The following is a 26,523-nucleotide window of genomic DNA, read 5'->3' on the forward strand; positions in this document are numbered from 1 at the left end:
TTTTTTCAGGTCAGTAGTTTTGTTTTGAGTTTTCAGGGGTAGAAAGCTGGTTTAACAGTACGCACTGTTTGTTTTTTTTCTTAATTCTTCATGTGTTGTGTTTATCTGGAATTCCCAACTTTATTGAAAAAGTAACCTTGTTTTTTTCACCAGTTCTGCTGTATGCTGTGTACATTGCTGATATTTCTCTTAATGGGACTGATGGTGACATTGTTTAGCAGGCGTTAGGGTGAGCGTCTTGTATGTATTTGTATATGGAGTTTTAGTATTTCTGAAGAAAGCAGAAGGGCTGTGAGGCACAATGCCTTTCAGGGTCTGGGATGCCTCGTCGCCTTTCCTCATTGCCCACGGAATGCCACGTTGTCCCTAGAATCTTTGCAGCTTGTGGCAGGCCCCTTGTAGATTACAAGGCTTGGCACTTGACTTTATTTTATGGGCATGTAGCAGAGCTCGGAGTCTCTGGGAAGCTGTAGGTTAGGAGGTGCCCCCAGAATTTGGGATGTGGCTCGGAAGAGCGGCTCCTGAGGAGTAGCCACTGAAGGGGGTTCAGGGGTGCAAACCGAGGGCAGGAGGTGTCAGGAAGCAGTGGGGTTCCTTTCCTGACAGTTGAGGAGAAGAAAAGGGGTTTTGTAAGTTTTGGGACTGCTGGGGAAAGGAAGGAGGGTTCACCAGCCCTTCTCAGAGGGGTTTTGCACTTGGATTTGAATGTCATAGAATCATAGAATGGTTTGGGTTGGAAGGCACCATAAACATCCTCTAGTTCCAACCCCCCCAGGGACACCTTCCGTGAGACCAGGTTGCTCAAAGCCCATCTGACCTGGCCTTGAATGCTTCCAGGGAGGGGAGCATCCGCAGGTTCTCTGGGCAACGCGTTCCAGTGCCTTGTTACCTCTAGTGAGAAACGTCTTCCTAACGCCTAAACTGAAGGTACCCTCCTTAGGACTAAAGCCATTACCGCCTTGTCCTATGGCTGTACACCCTTGTAAAAAGTCCCTCTGCAGGTTTCTTATAGGCACCCTTTACGTACCATGAAGTCTGCTATAAGGTCTCCTGAAAAGCTGCATGCCGGTGAGCGGTCCGAGGTGAGGCGGTTGTCGGCCGGGTCAGTGTTGAATAGCAAAGTATTTTGGGGCTGCTTGGATAAGCATTTACCTTGTGTTCTGGAGGCGCTCTGCGGGCCACCTTTGGAATTGGATGAGCGTTTGAGGTGAGCTGTGGATTAGTGAGGAGGAGCATGGGGCCGATGACTTCTCATGAGTGCCATGCTAACCTGGTGTCTCTTGGTACCTTAGGTAGCATGAGTGACGATGGCTGCAGGGTCTGAGTCTGCAATGAGCGGGGAAATGAACACGGTGGCACTTGTGAGGAGGGGGGAGTTGAGGAAGTAGTTGGCGTTGGCCAGCGGGATGCTTACTCCCTTTTCTGGTTTGTTTGTTTATTTGTTTGTTTGTTCATTTCAGATGTTGAAGAGCAATGTGTCCCCTTGAGGAACATCCCAGTTAGCCTGTGTGGTTTTGTGGAGGATGGCTTTGGACACTCGGCCCTCTGAAAGCTAAGTTGAGGGACCCAGGCTGGGGAGAGGCTGGGAGGAAGGGACAAAGCTGGGAATTGCAGGGAGGGGTTTTAAAGTTAGTGCAGGAGAGAGGGCTGTCTCTAAGCAGTCAGTCGCCTTTGCACAGGCAAAGGGAGCGGGTTGCTTTTCAGCACAAGACCCGTGCGTGCCGGGCAGGGCAGTTCCAGCCCATGTCTGCGGTGGCGTGTAGTTTGTGTAGGCTGTCTTGTGCGCTTAGACCTTCCTCGAGTTTTGATGTCTTGCCGAGACAACTTGCCAAGAGTTTTCTCTCTGAATCATGTTGTCTGTAGTGTTCTGTCTTGTGGTGTTTTGTGCACAGGTGTGTTTGGCTTGGAGCTGCCCTGCCCAGTGCTATAGAGTCAGGGGTAGGTGGAACAGCAATAAGAGTCTATGGGTGAAATGTTGTTTTGCCTTAATTGTTTAGGCAAGGGTTGTAAAGTCATCTGGGATCGAGTAGGCATTTGTGGGCTGTGTGGACAGCCATGTTGAGATTTTTTATGGAAATGATTGTAGGCTTGTGGCAGAGGCTGTTGAGGGGTGCTGAAGTGGATTTGAGTCTCTAAGGTGTTGAGGCTTGCATGTGATGGGCTTAAAGTTTGGCCCTGATTTTTTTTTTTTTTTTTTTTTTTTTAAAATGGCTGGTTGTAGCTGGAGTACTGGTATTCCTAGATGGCATGAAGGTCTCTGGTGTTGTTAGGCTCTTAGTCTGCATGCAGGCTGACTCGTTCAATATGGGGTTTTATTCAGATGTGGAGTGACAAGATGAGTGCCCCAGAGCGACGGAGGAGGGGAGCAGAGCGGAGTGCTGTAAAGAGGTGGATCTGTGAGTGGAGTCAGAGGGAAGATGCGGCTGGTGGCTCTATGATTAGCTGATAGGGTTCTTTTTTGTTTTATTTTGAAGGTGCGAAGCAAGGAGCGAAGCGGGCCATCGGTACTGGAGGTGTCTTGTGCAAGGTGAGCTGTGACTGGCTGGGTTAAAGGAACTGTTCCTTTGGAGGCGTCGCATTGTTGGTAAACTTGGAGGCATCCCTTGTCGTTTGTTTTTTGCAGGTGGTACGCGTGCCTTGACGTGGCAAGCTCTTGACGACAGAGTGGGGTGGTCGAGCGGCCAAGGGAAAGGAGAGCGAGTTGGGAATTGGTGTGGGCAGGCTGAGGTTTCGGGTGGCCTCTCAGCATGCGTCTTCTGCTTTGGTTTCTGCAGGTGGCGCACGCAGCCTCAGAGGGGTGAAGTTGCAGGCCAACGAGCAGTCTGAGAAGGTGAGGTGGGTGGTTGTGGGCTGGACCGGTGTTGAATATCAAAGTATTAGGTGGTTGCTCGGTTAAGCATTTACCTTCTGTTTTGCAGGCGCTGTGCGGGCCACCTTTGGAATGGGATGAGCGTTTGAGGTAAGCTGTGGATTAGGGAGGAGGAGAATAGGACTGGTAACTTCTTGTGAGTGCCATGCTAATTTTGTGTGTCTTGCTACCTTCGGTACCATGAGTGATGATGGCTGCAGGGTCTCAGTCTGGAATGAGCAGGTAAGCATAACGCTGTGGTGTGTGTGATGAAGTGGGGTTTTGGGAAAGTAGCTGGTGTTGGCTGATGGGTTACTTACTGCCTCTTCTGATTGTGTTGTTGGTGTTTTTTTTTTTTTTTTACTGTCTTCACTGCAGATGATGAAGAGGAACCTGGTGACTGCCGGATGGTCCCAGTTAGCCCATGTGAGTTGTGCAGAGGCTGGATTCGTACCCTCGGCCCTCTGAAAGTTAAGTTGAGGGACATGGGCTGGGGAGTGGCTGGGAGGGAGGGACAGAGCTGGAAAGTGCCAGGAGGGGTTTTAAAGTGAGAGTAGGAGGGCAGGAGCTGTCCTGTGGGGGCAGGGGAAGGGAGGGGGTTGCTTTTCAGCCCGAGACCAGTGCGTGCCGGGCTGGGCAGTTCTGGCCTGTGTCTGTGGTGGTGTGTAGTTTGTGTAGTGTGTCTTGTGTGCCTTCGACCTTCTTCGGGTCTCAATGCCATCATCAGTCTTTGCGCTCAGGGAGCGTGGTGTGTGCTTTGGGAGCAGTCCCTAGGGTCTCGAATGCCCTTACTCATCGGCACTGTGCCCGTCGGGTGCCTCTTTTCTTGCGCTCGGAGGACTGAAGCGTGGATCGGTGTCGGAAGGTTCCCGCTGGTTCTCTTTTGCGGCACTCTTCTGGGCTGCTTTGGCATCTCTGCTCTCTAGGCATGTGTTGTCTCGGAATGGGAGTTCTTCCCCGCACCTTGACGTTCCTAGGTCTTGATGACAGGCTTCTTGCGTGTCCCTGATCTTGGTTTTGATGGTACTACCTTGTAACGGGCCGTTCCTTTTGCCTCTTCTTCTTTGGGGCTGTCGTAGAGCCTCCTGGCTTTGTGGTCTTGGACGCTGTAGGTCATCTTGCTGGCTGGCAACTCCCATCCGGGAATCATTCTTCTTGCTGAGATGTTTCTCTCTCTTTGAATCACCTTGTTGGTACCGTTCTGTGTTGTGCGTATGGGTGCGTTTGGCTTGGAGCTGCTCTGCCTGGGGATCTAAAGTCAGGGGTAGATGGAACAGCAATAGGAGCCTATGGGTGAAATATTGATTTGCCTTGATTGTTTGGGCAAGGGTTGTGAAGTCATCTGAGATTGTGTAGACATTGGTGGGCTTTGTGGACAGCCACGTTGATAGTGTTGTACAGAGGTGATTGGAGCTGTGTGGCATGGGCTGCTGAGGGGTAGTGAAGCAGATTTGAGTCTCTAAGGTCTTAGGTCTTGCATGAGATGGGCTTAAAGTTTTGGCCTTTTCCTATTTTTTCTTTTTCTAACATGGCAGGCTATAGTTGCACTCCAGATGGTCTTTGTAGATGGAGTCAAGACCTCTGGAATTGTTCATCTCCTGCTCTGCATCCAGGTGAGTCGTTCAATATGGGTTTTTTTTGTTTTTGGTTTTTTTCAGATGCGAAGGGACGTGCTGTGTGCCACAGAGCGATGGGGGAAGGCAGCAGAGCGCTGTAAGGAGGTTGGTCTGTGAGTGGACTCAGAAGGAAGATGTGGCCGGTGGCTCTATGAGACTGCTTTGCTTTTGCTGTGTTTTGCAGTTTTCTTGCATTGTATTGGTCTGTATTGCCTTTGCCTTGTGTTGTTTTGTTGCGTATTTGTATTGACTGTCATGTGAGACTGTCTCGCATTGCCTGGCCCTGCATTGTGTTTTGTATTGCAGTGCTCTGTACTTGTATCTATTGCCACCTGAGACTGCCTTGCCTTCTACGGTTCTGTATTGGTTTTGTATTGTTCTGGTCTGTACTTGTATTGACTGTCACGTGAGAGTCTCTTGCATTGGCCCTGTTCCGTTTTGTCTGGTATGGCAGTGCTCTGAGTTGTTTTGCCTTGACCGAGGTAAGAGTACTGACTTGTATGGCATTATATTTGCATGTGAATTACATGGCTCTATGTTCGTGCATGTCTTGTATGGCATTGTAGAGGCAGCGTAGAAGGTTTAATGACTTTGGGCTCTTTGCATGCAAAGAGTTGAGGGGATAGCAATTGGACTGTGAACTAGCATTGAGTAAGGCAGGAACTGGGCAATGGTGTTCATCTTGTTTATGTGGATGCTTTGTGGCAAGTGTCTAGAAATGGTCAAGGCCTTGAGGTCTGAGTAGCAGCATGATGGGTCTTGGAGCGATCGGTAACTTTGGGAGAGCTCTGTGTTTGTGATGCTCTGTTTTTTTTTTTTTTTCAAGTGCCACGGAGGACACTGGCTGTGAGGATGTGTTATTGTTGGAATAGGTGGGAAGCAGGGTAGGGGAGCGGTGGAGGACTTGACTTCTCTCTCAAGGATGAAGTGTCTGTTGACAAGCTTTGTGTGTTGTTTTTGCAGGTGATGACAGGGCACGAGAGGTGCTTGAAGGAACCTTGCCTTTAGGTGACGTGGCTGCTACGGAGGTTGGACTGTGACATATGGCACTGTGAAAGCTCAGTATCGGGTTGAAAATGCACGGATGGTGGAGATGATGGTGCGTGTTGAAACATTGGTGTAACGGAAGGGCAGTTTGTGGGGAGGTTGGAAGGAGGTTAGGCTGGGGCCTGGGTTTTTGCAGGTACGGCAATTTTTGAGGCCCCCGCTGCCGCAAGCACGGGGTGATGGCCTCTCGAGGCCTGTGGGTGGTAGGATGGATGAGTTGAGAGTGAGGGCTGGCGTGCATGTGATCTGAACGAGTGGCGTGTTGTGAATGTGTCTAACCTTGTAGGGTTCTGTGGTTTAGCCTTTTTGTTTTTTTCCTTTCAGGCTGGATGTAGAGTTGAGATGTTTTTCAGGGAATTAGGAAAAAACCCCAAAAAGTTAAAATAAAAAACCCCAGCTGGGATCTGGGTTGGTGTTTGGTGTGTCTTCCCCTGCCCTGGGTTTCTTTTTCTTCCCTGGTCCCAGCTGCTCCATGAGGCAATGTTTATTGCCAGTGTTTGGAGAGGGGTTTGGCTCGGGCCCAGGTTTTCACAGGCAGGGTGATTTTTTTTTTTTCAAGGCTCCCGGGAGCAGCGTTCCTCTGGAGCACTCCCCTGGAACCTGGTAATTGCCAGTCAGCACAGGGACATATGTTGTCCGGTGGATGGTCTTTGGAAGACAGTTGAGGATTTTGCGGGCGAAGGGTGGGGGGAGTTGGACTAGATGGCCAGCAGGGAGTAGGCCAGGGATGTGAAGTGCGTGAGTGTAACTGTATTTTTCTGTGGTGGGTTTGTAAAATATTTGGGTGCTCTTTGTAGCTTGTGATGTAATGGTATTTTTCAATTTCTGGTTTTGTGTTGAGGTTTGGAGGTGGATGGTCTGTCAAGATGAGCGGAGCTCCCTCGTTTGCTGCCCGGGAACAGGGATCGTGCAGGTAATGTCACCTCAGGGAGTAAAGCCAGTTAGCTGTGTCGTAAAACTGAAGATCACTGCAACCAGTTGCATCTTAAGGAAGGGAAAAAAAAACCAAAAAAACCCAAAACACAACCCAACCAAAACACCTGAAAGGAACCATGACTGTGCAATGTCATAAGCATGAAGTTATTTTAACCTGGTGACTACCCTGCTCTAAACTTTAAGCATCATTAAGTTTTTATGTATCTCTAAAGTCTAAGGTTATTATTTTAAATTATCCTCCTTTTTCTTTTTTTCGGGGGCTTTGGGAATGCGTGGGGCTGCCTGACTGAGCCTAGGCGCCTCCCTGGATAGGGCGTCACCTACACCTTGATCTTCATTGACCTGGTCCTCAAGTTCCAGAGCCATGCTCCTGTTGCGTAGGGGCAACTGGGAAGGTGAGGGAGACCGGCAGGGGACTCGCCTGCCTCCCCGAGCAGGGACCTGTATCCATTCCCCTCCATCTCTTAGGTCCCCTCCTGCCCGGTGGCGAGGGGGCAGGGAAACCTCTGCTTCTTGCGGAGCCTCCATCCGCTGCCTCTCCCCCAGGGATGGTAGGGTGTGGGTCCACCAATCTGTCTCCCTCTCACACTCCCTGATACTCCTCAACCTTTCCACTTCCTCCTTCAGCTCTGTCACCAGGCTGAGCAGATCCTCTACCTGGTCACATCTCACACAGGAGGTGTCCCCGCTGCCCTCCGGCATCAGCGATAGACTCGGGCACTCCCCGCAGCCAGATACCCGGACAGCTGCATGTTTACATGGGAGCTCAGTCTGCATCACCACGTTTTTCCTAGCGATGGCTTTCACCTCAGTGGCAGCCATACCGGGGTCTCCTCCTGAGGACGATGCCCACTGCTTCAGTAGCCTGCTTGAGCTGGGAAGAGGGGGGCTGCGCCCTGCCCGCACGAACTGCCGCGCAAACTGCCGCACCACGGCACACCTTTCTGACGCACCATGCCGTGCTTGCCACGCTCCCAGTCGCTGGCGCTGCTCCGTGCCATTTAAATCTCCCACGGTTGCCCCTGGCAATGCCCACGCCGCGTCAGCCTCTCTCGCGAGAGCTGTCGGCTCTGCACAGTCCTTCTGCTCTTCCCCGGGGCTCCTGGACCTCGGGAACCTCCCGGTCCGCCTCAATCTAGCGCTTAGCCGCCAACTTACCATTGCGTCTGCTGGACTTGCCGTTGACCGATGTGATTTTAATAACTACATTGTTATTGCATTTAACGAGCTAATTTCCTACCTAGTTTAGAGACACACATGTCTTTTTTTGTCTGTGCCTCAGAAAAATTAAGATTAACTCCTTAGCTGGTCACGTTGCCGATGCAACAGTTGTAGCTGTAGTACAGGAGCAGGTATTGTAGTTGCCAGTAAGTGTTGCTTTCTCTGTTCAGGGTGGTGGGCGGGGGCTCGGGGGTATTTGAGATGCAGCCTCTGCTGAGGGAGCTCATTGTCCTCCTGGGTTTCTCTGGTGTTGGTGCTCAGCTCTTCCTTGAGTGCTTTGCAGCTTTTGAGCTGCCTCAGCCCTTTGGGAAGAGGTGTCTGCCTGAGGTAAGAGTTTCAGGACCAGTCAGATTCAGCAGCATGTGTGGCAGAAAGTAACATTAGTATACAGCTGCCCTTGTGTGGTTTTTTTTTTTTCTTTCCCCTCCCTTTTTTCAGGTCAGTAGTTTTGTTTTGAGTGTTCAGGGGTAGAAAGATGGTTTAATAGTATGCATTGTTTGTTTTGGTTTGTTTTTAATTCTTCATGCGTTGTGTTTCCCTTGAATTCTCAACTTTTTGAAAATGGAACCTTGTTTATTTTCACCAGTTCTGCTGTATACTGTTTAAGTTGATGATATCTCTTCTCACAGGACAGATGGTGACATTGTTTAGCAGGGGTTAGGGTGAGCATCTTGTATGTATTTGTATATGGAGTTTTAGTATTTCTGAAGAAAGCAGAAGGGCCGTGAGGCACAGTGCCCTTCAGGTTCTGGGATGCCTCGTTGCCTTTTCTCATTGCCCACAGAATGCCACGTTGTCCTTGGAATCTTTGCAGCTTGTGGCAGGCGTCTCGTAGATTACAAGCCTTGGGACGTGAGTTTGTTTTGTGGGCATGTAGCAGAGCTCAGAGTCTCTGGGGATCTGTAGGTTAGGGGGTGCCCTCGGAATTTGGGATGTTGCTCAGAAGAGCGGCTCCTGAGGAGTCGCCACTGAACGGGGTTCAGGAGTGCAGATTGAGGGCAGGAGTTGTCAGGAAGCAGTGGGGTTCCTTTCCTGACAGTTGAGGAGGAGAAAAGGGGTTTCTAAAGTTTTGAGACTGCTGGGAAAGGGAGGAGGGTTCACCAGCCCTTCTCAGATGAGTTTTGCAGTTGGATTTGCATTTGTCATAGTATCGTAGAATGGTTTGGGTTGGAAGGCACCATAAAGATCCTCTAGTTCCAATCCCCCCCCACACCCAGCCCAGGGAGACCTTCCGTGAGACCAGGTTGATGAAAGTCCCATTTGACCTTGCCTTGAATGCTTCCAGGGAGGGAGCACCTGCAGGTTCTCTGGGCAACGCATTCCAGTGCCTTGCCACCCCTAGAGAGAAACGTCTTCCTAACGCCTAAACGAAATGTACCCTCTTTAGGACTAAAGCCGTTACCGCCTTGTCCTATGGCTGTACTCCTTTTTAAAAAGTCCCTCTGCAGGTTTCTTATAGGCACCCTTTATGTACCGTGAAGTCCACTATAAGGTCTCCTGCAAAGCTGCATGCCGGTCCGAGAAGGTGAGGCGGTCATCGGCCGGGTCGGTGTTGAATAGCAAGGTATCATGGGCTGCTCGGTTCAGCATTTACCTTCTATTGTGAAGGTGCTGTATGGGCTATCTTTGAATTGGATGAGCGTTTGAGGCGAGCTGTGGATTAGTGAAGGAGGAGCGTGGGGCTGCTGTCTTCTCATGAGTGCCATGCTAACTTGGTTTCTCTCGGTACTGTAGATACCACCAGTGACGATGGCTGCAGGGTCTGACTCTGGAATGAGGGGGGAAGCGAACATGGCATTTGTGAGGAGGGGGGAGTTGGGGAAGTAGTTGGCGTTGGCCAGCGGGATGCTTACTCCCTTTTCTGATTTGTTTGTGTTTGTTTTTTTCATTGCAGATGTTGAAGAGCAATGTGTCCCCTTGAGGAACATCCCAGTTAGCCCGTGTGGTTTTGTGGAGGATAGATTTGGACTCTTGGCCCTCTGAAAGCTAAGTTGAGGGATCAGGCTGGGAGGAAGGGACAAAGCTGGGAATAGCAGGGAGGAGTTTTAAAGTTAGCGCAGGAGAGAGGGCTGTCCCAAAGCAGTCGCTTTTGCGCAGGCAAAGGGAGCGGGTTGCTTTTCAGCTCGAGACCAGCGTGTGCTGGGCAGGGCAGTTCCAGCCCATGTCCGTGGTGGCGTGTAGTTTGTGTAGTCTGTCTTGTGCGCCTAGAGCTTCCTCGGGTCTCGATGTCCTTGTCGTGCTTTGCGCCGGAGGAGCAAGGCATGCGCTTCGGGTGCTGTCCCTAGGGTTTCGAATGCTCTTACTCATTGGCCCGGTGCCAATCGGGTGCTTCTTTTCTTGTGCTTGTAGCTCTAAAGCATGGGTCGGTCTCGGCGGGTTCCGGTCGGTGCTCTATGGCAGCATTCTTTTGGGCTGCATCGGCAGCTCTGCTCTCTAGCCGTCCGTTTTCTCGGACTGGGACTTCTTCCCCGCATCCTGACATCCTTAGGTCTCGACGCCAGGCTTCTGGCGCATCTGTCGTCTGGGTTTTGACACTGCTGTCTTGTAAGGGGCCACTCCGTTTGACTCCTCTGGGTCTGCTGTGGAGCCTCCTGGCCTCGCGGTTGCGGCCCCGACGGTGCCTCCCGCCCCGGGGTCATTCTTCTTGCAGAGAGTTTTCTCTCTCGTTGAATCACCTCATTGGTAGCGTTCCGCGTGGTGACGTTCTGCACACGGTGTGCTTGGCTTGGAGCTGCTCTGCCCGGGGATGTAGAGTCAGGGGTAGGTGGAACAGCGATAAGAGTCTACGGGTGAAATGTTGATGTGCCTAGACCGTTTAGGTGAGGGTTGTACAGTCATCTCGGCTCGAATAGCCATCAGCGGGCCGCGCAGACAGCCGTGCCGATCGTGTTTCATGGAGACGATTGGAGCCGTGTGGCAGGGGCTGTTGAGGGGCAGTGAAGCGGATTTGACTCTCTAAGGTGTTAAGACTTGCACGTGATGGGCTCCAAGTTTGGCCCTTGTTTTTTTTTTGGTTGGTGGGGTGTAGGGTTTAGGGTTACTCCGTGCGGGGCCCGGATGATAGAACACCAGTATGATGATTAAAGTCGCCCCTTCATTGAGCTTAGCTGATCATTCTTATACAATTCTCTAAGTTGTTTAGAAGCTTTGATTGGCTGCTGCACGCAAGCATGTGGTGTCCACGCGCACAAGCGAAAGCGGTGATTGGTTACATCGATACTGTCCACGCGTATAAACATAAGATACAGTTAGTTATACTCGCTCTGTACACGAGCATACACACCGGATATAATTGCCAATGTTAGAGTATGCAAAACTTGTCTTAGTCCAATCGGTCGAGATAAGCCCCTGAATTGAGGTCAGTTGTGCCAAGTTCCCCTTATCGTGGAATGTGCACCTCTGTTTTTCTAATTGGGATCTTTCTTCTTCTATCTTCTTGTTTGTTCTGTTCAGGGCCTTCAAAGGTGTCTGGAAAGCTCTTGTGACCGTGAGCTGCTTTCAGGCCCAGTAACTAAGTTCCATATAATTGAACCCTACAGTGGAGGGGGGGGGGGGGCGGGGTTGTTTTTTTTTTTGTTGTTGTTTTTTGGTTTGTTTTTTTTTTTTTAAATGACAGGCTGTAGCTGGACTCCAGATGGACTTTGTAGATGGAATCAAGACCTCTGGAGCTGTGAAGCTCTTGCTCTGCATCCAGGTGACTCGTTCAATATGTTTGTGGGGTTTTTTTTTAGATGTGGAGGGACAAGATGCGTCCCACAGAGCGATGGGGGAAGGCAGCAGAGCGCTGTAAGGAGGTGGGCCCGTGAATGGGGTCGGAAGGAAGATGCGTCTGGTGGCTCTATGAGACTGCTTTACTTTGCTGTGTTCTGCAGTTTTGTTGCATTGTATTGGTCTGTATTTGCCTTTGCCTTGTGTTGTTTTGTTGTGTATTTGTATTGACTGTCATGTGAGACTGTCTCGCATTGCCTGGCCCTGCATTGTGTTTTGTATTGCAGTGCTCTGTACTTGTATCGATTGCCACCTGAGACTGCCTTGCCTTCTACGGTTCTGTATTGGTTTTGTATTGTTTTGGTCTGTACTTGTATTGACTGTCACGTGAGAGTCTCTTGCATTGGCCCTGTTCTGTTTTGTCCGGTATGGCAGTGCTCTGAGTTGTTTTGCCTTGACCGAGGTAAGAGTACTGCCTTGTATGGCATTACATTTGCATGTGAATTACATGGCTCTATGTTCGTGTGTGTCTTGTATGGCATTGTAGAGGCAGCGTAGAAGGCTTAATGACTTTGGGCTCTTTGCATGCAAAGAGTTGAGGGGATCGCAATTGGACTGTGAACTAGCATTGAGTAAGGCAGGAACTGGGCAATGGTGTTCATCTTGTTTATGCGGATGCTCTGTGGCAAGTCTCTAGAAATGGTCAAGGCCTTGAGGTCTGAGTAGCAGCGTGATGGGTCTTGGAGCGATCGGTAACTTTGGGAGAGCTCTGTGTTTGTGATGCTCTGTTTTTTTTCAAGTGCCATGGAGGACACTGGCTGTGAGGATGTGTTATTGTTGGAATAGGTGGGAAGCAGGGTAGGGGAGCAGTGGAGGACTTGACTTCTCTCTCAAGGATGAAGTGTCTGTTGACAAGCTTTGTGTGTTGTTTTTGCAGGTGATGACAGGGCACGAGAGGTGCTTGAAGGAACCTTGCCTTTAGGTGACATGGCTGCTACGGAGGTTGGGCTGTGACACGTGGCACTGTGAAAGTTCAGTATCGGGTTGAAAATGCGTGGATGGTGGAGATGATGGTGCGTGTTGAAACATTGGTGTAACGGAAGGGCAGTTTGTGGGGAGGTTGGAAGGAGGTTGGGCTGGGGTCTGGGTTTTTGCAGGTAGGGTGATTTTTTGATGCCCCTGCTGTCGCAGGCACGGGGTGACGGCCTTCGAGGCCTGTTGGCGGTAGGATGGATGAGTTGAGAGTGAGGGCTGGCGTGCATGTGATCTGAATGAGTGGTGTGTTGTGAATGTGTCTAACCTTGTAGGGTTATGTGGTTTAGAATTTTTGGGGTTTTTTTCCTTTCATGTTGGATGTAGAGCTGAGATTTTTTTTCAGGGAATTAGGAAAAAAACCCAAAAACTTAGAATAAAAAACCCCAGCTGGGATCTGGGTTGGATTTTGGTGTGTCCTCCCCTGCCCCAATATTTTTCTTTTCCCTGGCCCCAGCTGCTCCATGAGGCAATGCTTATTGCCAATGTTTGGACAGGGGTTTGGCTCGTGCCCGGGTTTTCACTGGCAGGGTGATTTTTTTTTTTCAAGGCTCCCAGGAACGGCATTCCCGTTGAGCGCTCCCCTGGAACCTGGTAATTGCCAGTCAGCGCAGGGAAATATGTTGTTCGGTGGATGGTCTTTGGAAGACAGTTGAGGTTTTTGCAGTCGAAGGGTGGGGGGAGTTGGACTAGATGGCCAGCATGGAGTAGGCCAGGGTTGTGAAGTGCGTGAGTGTAACTCTATTTGTCTGTGGTGGGTTTGTAAAATATTTGGGTGCTCTTTGTAGTTTGTGATGTAAAGATATTTTTCAATTTCTGGTTTTGTGCCGAGGTGTGGAAGTGGATGGTCTGTCAAGATGATTGGAGGTCACTCGTTTGCTGCCTGGGTGTCCTGGGTTCAGCTGGGATAGAGTTAATTTTTACAGGAACCTGGGAGGTGGGGGCATAGCCGGGGCAGCTGACCTGAACTAGCCAAGGAGCTATTCCATACCATGTGACATCCTGCCCAGTATATAAATGGGGAGCAGGCCGGGGGGTGGTCTCTGTTTCCGGTGGGGGAAGTGGCGGAGCGTCGGGTCCCGGGTGGTGAGCAGTTGCACTGTGCATCACTCTTTTTGTATACTTTTTTCTTCATTAGTGCCGTTGTTGTAATCTCTTTGTGTTTGTCCCAGTAAACTGCCTTTATCTCAACCCTCGAGGTTCCAGTTTCTTTTTCTTTTTTTTCTCTCCTCCGTCTCCTCCCCATCCCACTGGAGGGGGGTGGAGGAGTGAGCGAGCGGCTGCGTGGTCCTTTGTTACCGGCCGGGCTGAAACCACGACAGTCCTTTTTTGGCGCCCAACGTGGGGCAGAAGGGTTGAGATAACGACAGATCTGGCCAGAGCGTGTTGAAACAAATTTGCCAAACGCATTTCTTGGATATATAGATGTTAGTCACAATGTTGTTTCATTTGTTTACATGGTGGCGTTTTGTAAGCTCTTATATGCTCTATGTATTGCCTGTAGTTGCGTATCTCATCTCTGGGAGATTGATTGGGATTATCATTTTGCTGTACTGGGCAATGTCGACTTATGAAATGATTACATCACTGGTCATGAGGTTAAGCTGGTATCTGTATGAGGCAGTGATAATATTTCCATACTTTGGGTGCCTTCTGTCGGATTTTATTGGTAATTACACCCAATCCATGGGGAAATTAGGGGGGGATACCTCCCCCCGTCCGTTCACCTCCCTTTTCTCCTTCCGACTAATTACAACAGCTTTTGAGAATTTTGAATATCCTTGGGATGCGCAAGCCAGTGTGCTGTTAGTGCTATGCCTCCTGAATATGTTTCAGGTCTTCTTTAGGGCTACAAAAAGGCTCTTTAAGAGTACCACTCAGAGATCTCCCCCAAAGCTGGATACTCATGGGTGGCACGGCATGTGGGAGCACATGGGCAAGTATCTAGAAAACTTCTCACCGCCAGTGACTTGGAAGTTCACTCCCGAACAACTACAGAACCCTTATGAAGTGACAGAATATTTGAAAGAAAAATGCTGTGGCTATTCCAAAGACATACAACTCGCCTCACTGTGCTGGGCCCTGGCCAGTATCTACCAAACACTGCTTGATATTATGCAGCACCCTCGGGGGGAAAAGGGGGAAAAGATGGAAAACAGGACGACAAGCACCGCGGCTGCCCCTACCCCGACGACAAGCACCGCGGCTGCCCCTACCCCGACGACAAGCACTGCAGCTAAACCAGAGAACCAGCCTGTGCCAGTATCAGTCGCCCCTGTACAGAAAAAGAAACACACAAAGAAATCAGTTCGCTTAGCGAGAGATGAAGATGAACCAGGGTCATCGCGAGAACAGGAGGTAGAGGCAGAACCTGAAATAATTACCCGATCTCTATCCATGAGTGAGTTGCGTGACATGCGAAAAGATTTTAGCCGCCACCCAGGTGAGCACATTGTTACCTGGCTGCTCCGATGCTGGGATAGCGGGGCTAGTAGTGTGGAATTAGAGGGTAAGGAAGCCAAGCAGTTGGGATCTCTGTCTAGGGAAGGGGGCATCGACAAGGCGATTGGGAGAAAAACACAAGTCCTCAGCCTCTGGAGGCGACTTCTGTTAGGTGTAAAGGAAAGATACCCCTTCAGGGATGAAGTTACATGTCACCAAGGCAAGTGGACTACCATGGAGAAGAGGTATCCAGTACCTGAGAGAATTAGCTGTGCTGGAGGTGATTTACAATGATCCAGAAAATGCGCAGTCACCCACAGATCCAGATGAAGTCCAATGCACACAACCCATGTGGCAGAAGTTTCTACGAAGTGCACCACCAACCTATGCCAACTCATTGGCAGTAATGTCCTGGAGAGAAGGCTATGGACAAACGGTGGATGAATTGGCTGTCCAACTCCGGCAATACAAAGGGAGTCTCTCTTCCTCCCTACGGGCCTGTGTCTCAGCTGTAGAGGAGTTGTCCCGAGAGTTCCAGAAATTCAAAGTGGATCTGTCCTCCTCCTCACCTGTACAGGCCCGCATCGCAGTTATTGGGAGTAAGCGTTCCTCTGCCCAAGAGAGAGGAGAGAGAAAGTACACTCGACAGGCTAACCTGTGGTTTTACCTGCGTGACCATGGAGAGGACATGAGGAAGTGGGATGGAAAACCCACTTCAGTCTTGGATGCACGGGTACAGGAGTTGCGAGAAAAAGCAACCAGAAAAGAGAATTCTTCTTGGAAAACTGCTGCTCCAGTTTCCTGTGAGCAGTCCCCCAGACGCAGTAGATGGGCCGATCTCATTTCTGATCCTCTTGAAGGGACTTCTGGTTCACGTGTGCAAAAAGTGAGTAATGGACATTCTAACCAGGATTAGAGGGGCCCTGCCTCCAGCCAGGTGGAGGAGAGGGACAACCGAGTCTACTGGACAGTGTGGATTCGATGGCCTGGCACATCAGACCCACAGGAATATAAGGCTCTAGTGGACACTGGTGCACAATGTACCCTAATGCCATCAAGTTATAAAGGGGCAGAACCCATCTGTATCTCTGGTGTGACAGGAGGATCCCAAGAGCTAACCATATTGGAAGCTGAAATGAGTCTCACCGGGAATGAGTGGCATAAACACCCCATTGCGACTGGCCCAGAGGCCCCGTGCATCCTTGGTATAGATTATCTCAGGAGGGGGTATTTCAAGGACCCAAAAGGGTACCGTTGGGCCTTTGGTATAGCTGCATTGGAGACGGAGGAGATTGAACAGCTGTCTACCCTGCCTGGTCTCTCCCAAGACCCTTCGGTTGTGGGGTTGCTGAAGGTTGAAGAACAACAGGTGCCAATTGCTACCACGACGGTGCACCGGCGACAATATTGCACCAACCGAGACTCCCTGATCCCAATCCATAAGCTGATTTGCCAACTGGAGAGCCAAGGAGTGATCAGCAAGACTCACTCACCCTTTAATAGTCCCTTATGGCCCGTGCAGAAATCCAGTGGGGAATGGCGACTAACAGTAGATTATCGTGGGCTGAATGAAGTCACGCCACCGCTGAGCGCTGCTGTGCCAGATATGTTAGAGCTTCAATATGAACTGGAATCAAAGGCAGCTAAGTGGTATGCCACAATTGACATTGCTAATGCATTTTTCTCCATTCCTTTGGCAGCGGAGTGCAGGCCTCAGTTTGCTTTCACTTGGAGGGGCGTCCAGTACACCTGGAATTGACTGCCCCAGGGGTGGAAACACAGCCCCACCATTTGTCATGGACTGATCCAGGCTGCACTAGAAAAAGGGTGAAGCTCCAGAGCACCTGCAATATATTGATGACATCATCGTATGGGGCAACACGGCAGAAGAAGTTTTTGAGAAAGGGAAGAAAATAATCCAAATCCTTTTGAAGGCTGGTTTTGCCATAAAAGAAAGTAAGGTCAAGGGACCTGCGCAGGAGATCCAGTTCTTAGGAGTAAAATGGCAAGATGGGCGTCGTCAGATCCCTGTGGACGTCATCAACAAAATAGCAGCTATGTCCTCACCGACTAATAAAAAGGAAACACAGGCTTTCTTAGGTGTTGTGGGTTTTTGGAGAATGCATATTCCAAATTACAGTCAAATTGTAAGCCCTCTCTACCAAGTTACTCGGAAGAACGATTTTAAATGGGGGCCTGAGCAACGACAAGCCTTTGAACAGATTAAGCAGGAGATTGTTCACGCAGTAGCTCTTGGGCCAGTCTGGACAGGACAAGATAGTAAAAATATGCTCTACACTGCAGCTGGGGAGAATGGCCCTACCTGGAGCCTTTGGCAGAAAGCACCTGGGGAGACCCGTGGCCGACCTCTGGGGTTTTGGAGTCGGGGATATTGAGGATCCGAGGCTCGCTATACTCCAACTGAAAAAGAGATCTTGGCAGCATATGAAGGAGTTCGAGCCGCCTCAGAAGTGGTTGGTACTGAAACACAGCTCTTCTTAGCACCTCGACTGCCAGTGCTGGGCTGGATGTTCAAAGGGAAAGTTTCCTCTACGCATCGTGACTGACGCCACGTGGAGTAAGTGGATCGCACTGATCACACAGCGAGCTCACATAGGAAACCCCAGTCGCCCAGGAATGTTAGAAGTGATCACGGACTGGCCAGAAGGCAAAGATTTTGGAATGTCGCCAGAGAAAGAGGTGACATGGGCCGAAGAAGCCCCGCTGTATAATAAACTGCCAGAAAATGAGAGGCAATATGCCCTGTTCACTGATGGGTCCTGTCGCATTGTGGGAAAACATCGAAGGTGGAAGGCTGCTGTATGGAGTCCTACACGACTAGTCGCAGAAACTGCTGAAGGAGAAGGTGAATCGAATCAGTTTGCAGAGGTGAAAGCCATCCAGCTAGCGTTAGACATTGCTGAAAGAGAAAAGTGGCCAGTGCTCTATCTCTATACTGACTCATGGATGGTGGCAAATGCCCTGTGGGGGTGTCTACAGCAATGGAAGAAGGGCAATTGGCAGCGCAGAGGTAAACCCATCTGGGCTGCCGCACTGTGGCAAGATATCGCTGTTCGGATAGAGAAGCTAGTGGTAAAAGTACGTCACGTAGATGCTCACGTACCCAAGAGTCGAGCCACTGAAGAACATCAAAACAACCACCAGGCAGATCAGGCCGCCAAGATTGAAGTGTCTCAGGTGGACCTGGACTGGCAACGTAGGGGTGAGCTATTTATGGCTCGGTGGGCCCACGATACCTCAGGCCATCAGGGAAGAGATGCTACATATAGATGGGCTCGAGATCGAGGGGTGGACTTGACCATGGACACTATCGCACAGGTCATCCATGAATGTGAAACATGTGCTGCAATTAAGCAAGCCAAGCGGCAAAAACCCCTGTCGCATGGAGGGCGATGGCTGAAATATAACCAGTGGGAGGCCTGGCAGATTGACTATATCACACTCCCACGAACACGCCAAGGCAAGTGCCATGTGCTTACAATGGTGGAAGCAACCAGTGGGTGGCTGGAAACATACCCTGTGTCCCATGCCACTGCCCAGAACACTATCCTGGGCCTTGAAGAGAAAATTTTATGGCAACACAGCACCCCAGAAAGAATCGAGTCGGACAACGGGACTCACTTCCGAAACAACCTCGTAGACACCTGGGCCAAAGAACATGGCATTGAGTGGGTGTATCACATGCCTTATCACGCACCAGCCTCCGGAAAAATTGAACGGTACAATGGACTGCTGAAAACTACATTGAGAGCGATGGGGGGTGGAACTTTCAAGCATTGGGATACACATTTAACAAAAGCCACCTGGTTAGTTAATACTAGAGGATCTGCCAATCGGGCTGGCCCCGCCCAACCAAGAGTTCCACATACTGTAGAAGGGGATAAAGTCCCTGTAGTGCGCATGAGGAGTATGTTAGGAAAGACAGTCTGGGTTAGTCCTCCCTCAAGCAGAAGCAAACCCATTCAAGGGGTTGTTTTTGCTCAAGGACCTGGGTACACCTGGTGGGTGATGCAGAAGGATGGGGAGGTTCGATGTGTACCTCAGGGAGATTTGATTTTGGGAGAGAATAGCCAGTGAATTGGGCTGTATGATATTTAACTGCTAAATAACCTGCCAATGCATGTCATTGTATCTATAGTGTCTATATGCCATATCAAGGGTATTATTGTGAGAATTATCCAAATGACTACAGGATGGACTTTTGAAACTGAGCCAAGTACAACAGCGATAGAACTTGAACTGGCACCCACCAATTTCCTCAAGATCAACATCTTCGACCTGCAGACCAGGGGCATGAGTTACACCAAATGTACTAGCCACAAGTTCCAGAGGCAGCGTACAACAACCCAACATCTCACACCATCTCTCTCTTATCCTGAAGAACTGTTACAACAGATAGAGCCCCAAAATTGATGGACACATTAGAGGGATAGCCCATAGGCTAAAGGAACACCGTGTGTGTGTGTGCGAGGTCAGGGGGTGGAGTCCATATACTTATATATAAGACAAGGAAAGTTGTAGTGGTTGATTGGAAAAAAAATGTAAGATCTGGGCATGATGTAGATGGTATAGAATAAGGGGTGGATAATGTCCTGGGTTCAGCTGGGATAGAGTTAATTTTTACAGGAACCTGGGAGGTGGGGGCATAGCCGGGGCAGCTGACCTGAACTAGCCAAGGAGCTATTCCATACCATGTGACATCCTGCCCAGTATATAAATGGGGAGCAGGCCGGGGGGTGGTCTCTGTTTCCAGTGGGGGAAGTGGTGGAGCGTCGGGTCCCGGGTGGTGAGCAGTTGCACTGTGCATCACTCTTTTTGTATACTTTTTTCTTCATTAGTGCCGTTGTTGTTGTTGTTGTAATCTCTTTGTGTTTGTCCCAGTAAACTGCCTTTATCTCAACCCTCGAGGTTCCAGTTTCTTTTTCTTTTTTTCTCTCCTCCGTCTCCTCCCCATCCCACTGGAGGGGGGCGGAGGAGTGAGCGAGCGGCTGCGTGGTCCTTTGTTACCGGCTGGGCTGAAACCACGACACTGGGAATGGGGATTGTGCAGGTAATGTCACCTGAGGGAGTAAAACTTCTGGATGTGCAGCGACGGATGTAATGGGAGCGAGGAATGTGGAAAAGACCACTCCGTAGAGAACTGCAGGTACTGAATAGCAGCATTTCTTCTTCAGGTAATGCTAGATTTTTGGAGTTTACATGTATATGTAAAAATAATGATTAAAAGAGGACTAAAACTAATAGTGTGAAATATTTGACGAGTGAGGCCGTAAAGTCTTTTCTATATACTGTAGAAAAAGAACGTTGTAGAATTGGACTTTAAATACTGACATAGCTGAAAGTATGTGGAGTGAGTAATGGACCAAATGAAGCACTAAGAACAAAATGAAAAGAAGACAGGTAATTAGGTCTCGCTGTGAGAATCACAGTACTAATGGCAATCACAAAGGCAAGTGCAGAGCGAAGCATGTGTCCATAGGTAAACTTAGCTGTTAAAGTAAGTGAAAGTGTCTGTTGGAATTAGGCATCCAAGGGCGAGTTGTAGATACCTTGAGGTAAATGTAGCTGCTGCTGGGTTAATAGAAAGGGGGTGCATTCCTGGCTCTAGTGACTGCACAACTTTGAAATTGGTTCTGTAGCTCCATAACTGTGACAGGGGCTCGGGCGTGGTGCGGCGCCGAAAGGGGCTTGGGCATCGTGTAAGTTTGAAATTTGCTCGGGTTCTGTGTGCTGCCAAATAGGGCTCGGTCAATGTGTTACTTTTCTCAAAGGGGCTGAGGTACTGTATAACTCTGAAATGGGCTTGATTACTGGATAGTATGTGTATAATATGTGTGTGTGGGGTTTATTCTGTATGTCACTGTCCCCATTGTCCTTCCTGTTCTTCTCTTTCTCTGACCCTTTGTGGTGCTCCCTACTCTCTTTATTCATGTCTTTTCTCCCTCTGCAGGGGTCCTAATCTCTCTCTCCCCCTCCCCATCCTCCTGTGTTTTCCATAGTCTCTCTCTATCTCTTGTCATTATTATCATCTGTCGCTCCGTGTTACTTCCTGTCCCATCGTATCATGTTGTATCTGTTCCTCCTGCGTTTTTCTCCATCTGTCCAGATCCCTGTCCCTTTTTTCTTCTATTGCTGTCCCTCTGCCCTGCTTCCTCTTGCCATCTTTTCTGTATTTCTCTCTGTTCCCTTCCCTCTTCCATCCTTTCTAACTGTATCCCCCTCTCCAGCTAGCTGTCCCTTCTCTTTTCTCTCTTCCTCCATATCTCTCTCACAGCCTATCAATCACAGTTGTTTTTTCCTCCAGTGCTGTCCTGCTCTGTCCCTTGTTTCTCCCTCTCGTTCTGTCATGCTCCCTGTGTCTTTTTTGAACTCCTCCATCTCTGTCCTGTAGCCTATCACTATTTTTTTCTTCTGCCATCCCTTTGTCCTTCTTCCAGTCTTTGTGTCTCTCTCCCTTTGTTCTCCCTCCCTTCCTTTTTTTTCCTTTCTTGCTACATCTCTGTTCTGTACCACAAAAGCATGGAGGGTGTTTAGTAACAGAGAAGAAGGATATAGGCAAGGGCAAAGGAAATTAATGGCTGTTATTCGGGAAGAAAGGTGAAGAGGGCCTAGACGAGACTTGCCCCGACTGGGCAAGGATCAATGCGCTTTGTGTAAGAAATTCAGTCATTGGAAAAGGGAATGCCCAAGGAACAAGGAGCATCAGAGGGCTCAAACAGGAAGAACGGTAGCCTCTGTGAAGGGAGACTGACGAAAACCTGGGGAATCTACCCTAGCGGATCCACTGGTTATAATTAAGCTAGGGAAAACACAACAAGAGGTAGAAGTTTTGGTAGATACAGGAGCAACATACTCGGTTTTGAATCAGGCTTTGATGCCTCTGGGAAATGATTATGTCACGGTGAAAGGAGCGACTGGCCAAAGTGAAAAGGCATAGTTTTGTAAACCTTTAGAATATAAATTAGGAAAACAGTGGGGCATTCATAAATTTTTATATATGCCCAACTCCCCAAAGGCACTTGTTGGAACCACTGGGAGCAAAAATGGTATTCAAGAAGGGAGAAATTACTCTGGAGGTAAAAGATCAGGAAAATATTCAAATATTGAGCCTAACCTTAACCAGTCTCCCCCTAGAAGGAAGCATTAACGAGGACATCTTAAAGCAAGTGTACCCGGGGGTATGGGCTACCGATGCACCTGGAAGAGCAAAAAGTGCTCCCCCTGTTGAAGTTAGGATCAAGGAAGGCCAAAAGCCGGTAAGAATTAAACAATATCCCCTAAAGAAGGAAGACAGAGAAGGAATCCGGCCTGTGATAGAAAAATTTTTGCAGTTGGGACTATTAAAAGAGTGTGAGTCTGAATTCAATCCCCCTATATTACCTGTTCGGAAGCCCGATGGGTCATATCGGGTGGTCCAAGACTTACGGGCGGTGAATAAGATAACTGAAGATCTTTACCCGGTCGTGGTGAACCCATATACCCTGTTAACCGTACTAACACCTGAATTGACTTGGTTTAGTGTTTTAGATTTGAAGGATGCTTTCTTTTGCCTCCCTCTCCATGAAGCCAGGCAAAACTTACTTGCATTTGAATGGGAAAACCCCAAGAGCGGTCGAAAGACCCAGCTCACTTGGACGGCCTTGCCACAAGGATTTAAGAATAGGCCTACCGTTTTCGGCAATCGGTTTGCAAAAGACTTGGAATCCTGGGAAGCCCCGTCTGAGGAGGGGAAGCTGTTGCAGTATGTGGAGGATATCCTGATTGCCACCAGAACAGAGAAAGATTGTATGACGTGGGCGGTGAGTCTGTTGAATTTCCTGGGACTTCAGGGGTACCGGGTATCCAAGAAAAAGGCACAGGTAATGCAAGGCAAAGTGAATTATTTGGGCTATGAAATTAGTGCGGGACAAAGAACTTTGGGACAGGCCCGTAAAGAGGCAATATGTCAAACTGGGAGACCTCAGACAGTAGAAGAGTTATGGACTTTTCTGGGCATGACAGGGTGGTGCCGATCGTGGATCTATAATTACGGATTGCTTGTTAAACCACTGTATGCGTTGACAGCCACTGGGCAGAAACACCTTGAGTGGAATAAGGAGAGCGAACGAGCCTTTGAGCTACCGAAAAAGGCTTTGATGTCGGCCCCGGCCTTAGGACTCCCAGGTGTGAGTAAGCCGTTTCTTCTTTACTCCCATGAGAAGCAGGGCATTGCCCTGGGAATATTAGCACAAAACCTGGGCCCATATCGATGGGCAGTTGCCTACCTCTCTAAGCAGTTAGACACGACTGCAAAAGGTTGGCCTGGATGCCTGCGGGCGGTTGCGGCTGTGATACTAAACAAACAGAAAGCCTGAAAGTTTAGTCTGGGCCAGAAAATGACTGTTCTGGTGTCTCACGCAGTATCAGCAGTACTGGAAGCAAAAGGCGGACACTGGCTCTCTCCACAAAGATTCCTGAGATATCAAGCTATATTGGTAGAGCAGGATGACGTGGAGATTGTAGTCGCTAACATTATCAACCCAGCTTCTTTTCTCAGCGGGAACACAGGAGAACCGGTACATCGTGGCTGTTTGGAATCCATCGAAGCAACATACGCCAGTCGCCCAGACCTGAAAGACGGCCCCATGGAAAATGGGGAAACTCGCTTCACAGATGGAAGCAGTTATGTCCTAAACGGTAATCGACACGCGGGATACGCCGTCACCACCAGCCAAGAGGTAATAGAATCGGGGGCTTTGCCCACAAACACCTCCGCACAGAAGGCAGAAATAATTGCTCTAACCCGCGCCCTGGAATTGGCCCAGGGCAAAGTTGTGAATATTTATACAGACTCAAAATATGCCTTTGGAGTTGTACACGCACGTGGAGCAATTTGGAAGGAGAGAGGACTAGTGAGTTCTCAAGGGAAAAATATCAAACACGCAGAAGAAATTCTGAAGTTACTGGAAGCTGTCCAGCTCCCTAAGAAAGTAGCAATTATGCATATTAAGGCACACCAGAAAGCGAGCTCAGATTTGGAAAAAGGGAACGAGCTGGTGGACAGAGAGGCAAATCAAGTGGCCAAAACACAGGTCAAAACAGAAGGGGCCTTAATTCCTGATAGGTGGATTTCCCTAGAAGGTAAGCCAGAATACACTAAGGAAGATCAAAAGCTCATTACAGGTTTGGAAGGGTCATATAATGAAGAGGGGTGGCCTCATACCCCACAGGGAAAGCTAATCGTTCCCTCTTGCTTATTATGGCATTTGATAGGGGAGGAACATAGGAAAAGACATTGGGGAACAGAAGCCCTGTATAATCATTTGATAGGAGAAATTGTGGCTAGGAATTTATACGCCATGGTAAGACAGTGTGATCACACAACAGTGTGATCTTTGCCTCCAGACTAATCCTAAGAGCACCCCAAAGCTGGAAATGGGCCAGACTGGAAAAGGCAATGGGCCTGGACAACAATGGCAAATTGCTAATGTTTATTCATTACTAAAACACACCCACTTGTGATTTGCAGCTATGCGTGTTCCATAACTTTCTCATGGGAACTTCTTCAAAAGTTACTTATGAAGTTATGCCAAGGTCACACCGTCCCTGTTTTTCTCCTGATATCAGCAAAGCCAGCTATTTTTGGCCAAGGCCTAGTCTTGCTGCTCAAACTGACATTCTTTCACACAGAACGCTGCTCGCACAACTTTTCTATAGACCCATGTCCTTTTTCATCAAGCCAATTCCCAACAATTCCCCCTTTTTCTTTTTGTGCGAGTAGAGCTTGGTGTGTCAGCTTTGAGACTCCTTTTATCATGCACCCATACGCAATTCTAACTATTACACAGATTAATATCAATATACCCAACCATCGTAAGGCTTCCTTAATCAATGACATTAGCCATGGTGTTATCCTGCCGAATATTGATTGTAACACTCCATCAAACCAACTAGTTTCTTGCTGGATCTTTGTGTATGTTTCTTCAGCCAATCTATTTGTTTGTATATAGATTGAGGTAAAATTTTAACACCTGCTGTATTGCCCTTTGCAAAGATATGTGAACACAATTAATTAAACACAGTAAAAACAACATTATACCTAATAAAATACATAAGCACACAAAAAGAGGTTTGATTAATGGCTTTAGCTAGTGACACCCAAACATTCTTACTGTCCCATGGTGTTAACCGATGTGGATCAATCATGCTGCTTACTACAGTCAGTGTGTTCCATATCAATCTCAGCATAAGGTTTCAAATTTATGGGTAAATCAGGAACATATCTGCCAGACATGGATGATGTGATTTTTTTTTTTTTTCTGTCCAATTGCTGCCAAGGCTTGCCGTCCCGGTGCACTTAGTTTTCTTGTAGAAGTTAAGCTACCGCTGCCCCGCAATAAATCCAGCAGCGGTTGTAAGTCTGTATTTGTAATACCACAACAAGGTCGAATCCACTGTAGGTCTCTGTTTAAATCTTTCTCCCTCTTTTTGTTTTTGAGCAATCCAGGCTTGCTTAATAACTTGGGATGCCATTTTCCTTAATAAGCTGAACAAGGTAAAACTATTATAGTAGTTACAATCACAGTAACTACAATAATGCCCATAATTCTTTGAGCCAACCTGTTACCCCTAATGACCCAGACCATGAGGACTATGAGGAAAATGAACCATCCATACATTCTTGTGCCATCTTGCTCCACAAACTCAGCCCAGCAAGCGGTAGGTGGCAGCTTTCCGTGGGCGTCCCCACAGAGGCAACGACGGCCTCACCGTACACCAGCCCGATGCTCCTCGGAAAATCCCGGTATTTATACATTTGCAGAGGAACGGGTTTTAGCACACGTGGCCAGCGGGTGCCAAAAGTCCGCCTCTGTTGCAATCTATGACGCATGCGCTCGCTGGCCAGGCGCGCTGCACGAGTCATAGCCATCTTGTCTATTGGTTCGTGGGCTTTACGATACAGTTGCGATGCGCAGAGAATCTTGACCTGTTATGTTAGCCAAGGTGACCTATACATTATTTTTCAGCTGAGGTAGTATTCATATTGCCACATCATCTATGATGCTCCAGATGATGATGGTCGTGCAAATCGAACAGGACTCCGTCGTGGGCCTGTATCTGTGGAAACACAATCAACCTTGTTCCCAGGTTATTAATGGAAATAGACCTTACCCCTAAGTTTGGCTTTAACTAACTTTTACCCCACACTGTCTTCCCGTAATCACACTATGTTTAATCAAATTATGCTTAACACACTTTTTACCTAAAGCAAGTTCTATATACAATAAGGCATGCTGTTCTAAAAACCTCTCTGAAGGACTCAGTGTCCACTAGTAATACTCTATTAGTTAGAATCTGTCGGATCAGTGGCTCCAGCACCCGCCGGTGCCGTGCCAGTTGCCATTGGGACAATTCCGTGTCCAGCATCAGTGCGAAGCCATGGCTTGTCCCACTTAGCCGGGATCTCCCAGTAAGTTTTACTTCTGCTGATCCCCACCATTTCCCGGATTCTGGGTCCTTATACATTACCATGATTCCTGTACTTTGTTGCATCCTTTCTGCCTGTAAAAGAACATGATGCACTACCATTGGTGGGTCTTTGTGATCACCTGTCAGTCTAAGATAATTTAGCACAAATAAGGCTTTGGCCAATCGTTCCTCTGGGAGTAAGCC

At 48.8% G+C, this 26,523-nt stretch overlaps 1 long non-coding RNA gene across 1 annotated transcript in view; it reads left to right on the top strand.

The window, feature by feature from the left end:
- The window catches only part of LOC126046497 (uncharacterized), a 76,432-nt gene that overhangs the window by 6,767 nt on the left and 43,142 nt on the right, over positions 1-26,523 (top strand). The window contains exons 3-4 of the long non-coding RNA XR_007508343.1: positions 4,507-4,569; positions 5,428-5,609. This is a non-coding gene — a long non-coding RNA (uncharacterized LOC126046497). The remainder of the gene's footprint in view (positions 1-4,506; positions 4,570-5,427; positions 5,610-26,523) is intronic.

The sequence above is a fragment of the Accipiter gentilis genome, chromosome 16 (assembly GCF_929443795.1).
Source record: "Accipiter gentilis chromosome 16, bAccGen1.1, whole genome shotgun sequence".
In the NCBI taxonomy this organism is placed as follows: Eukaryota; Metazoa; Chordata; class Aves; order Accipitriformes; family Accipitridae; genus Astur; species Astur gentilis.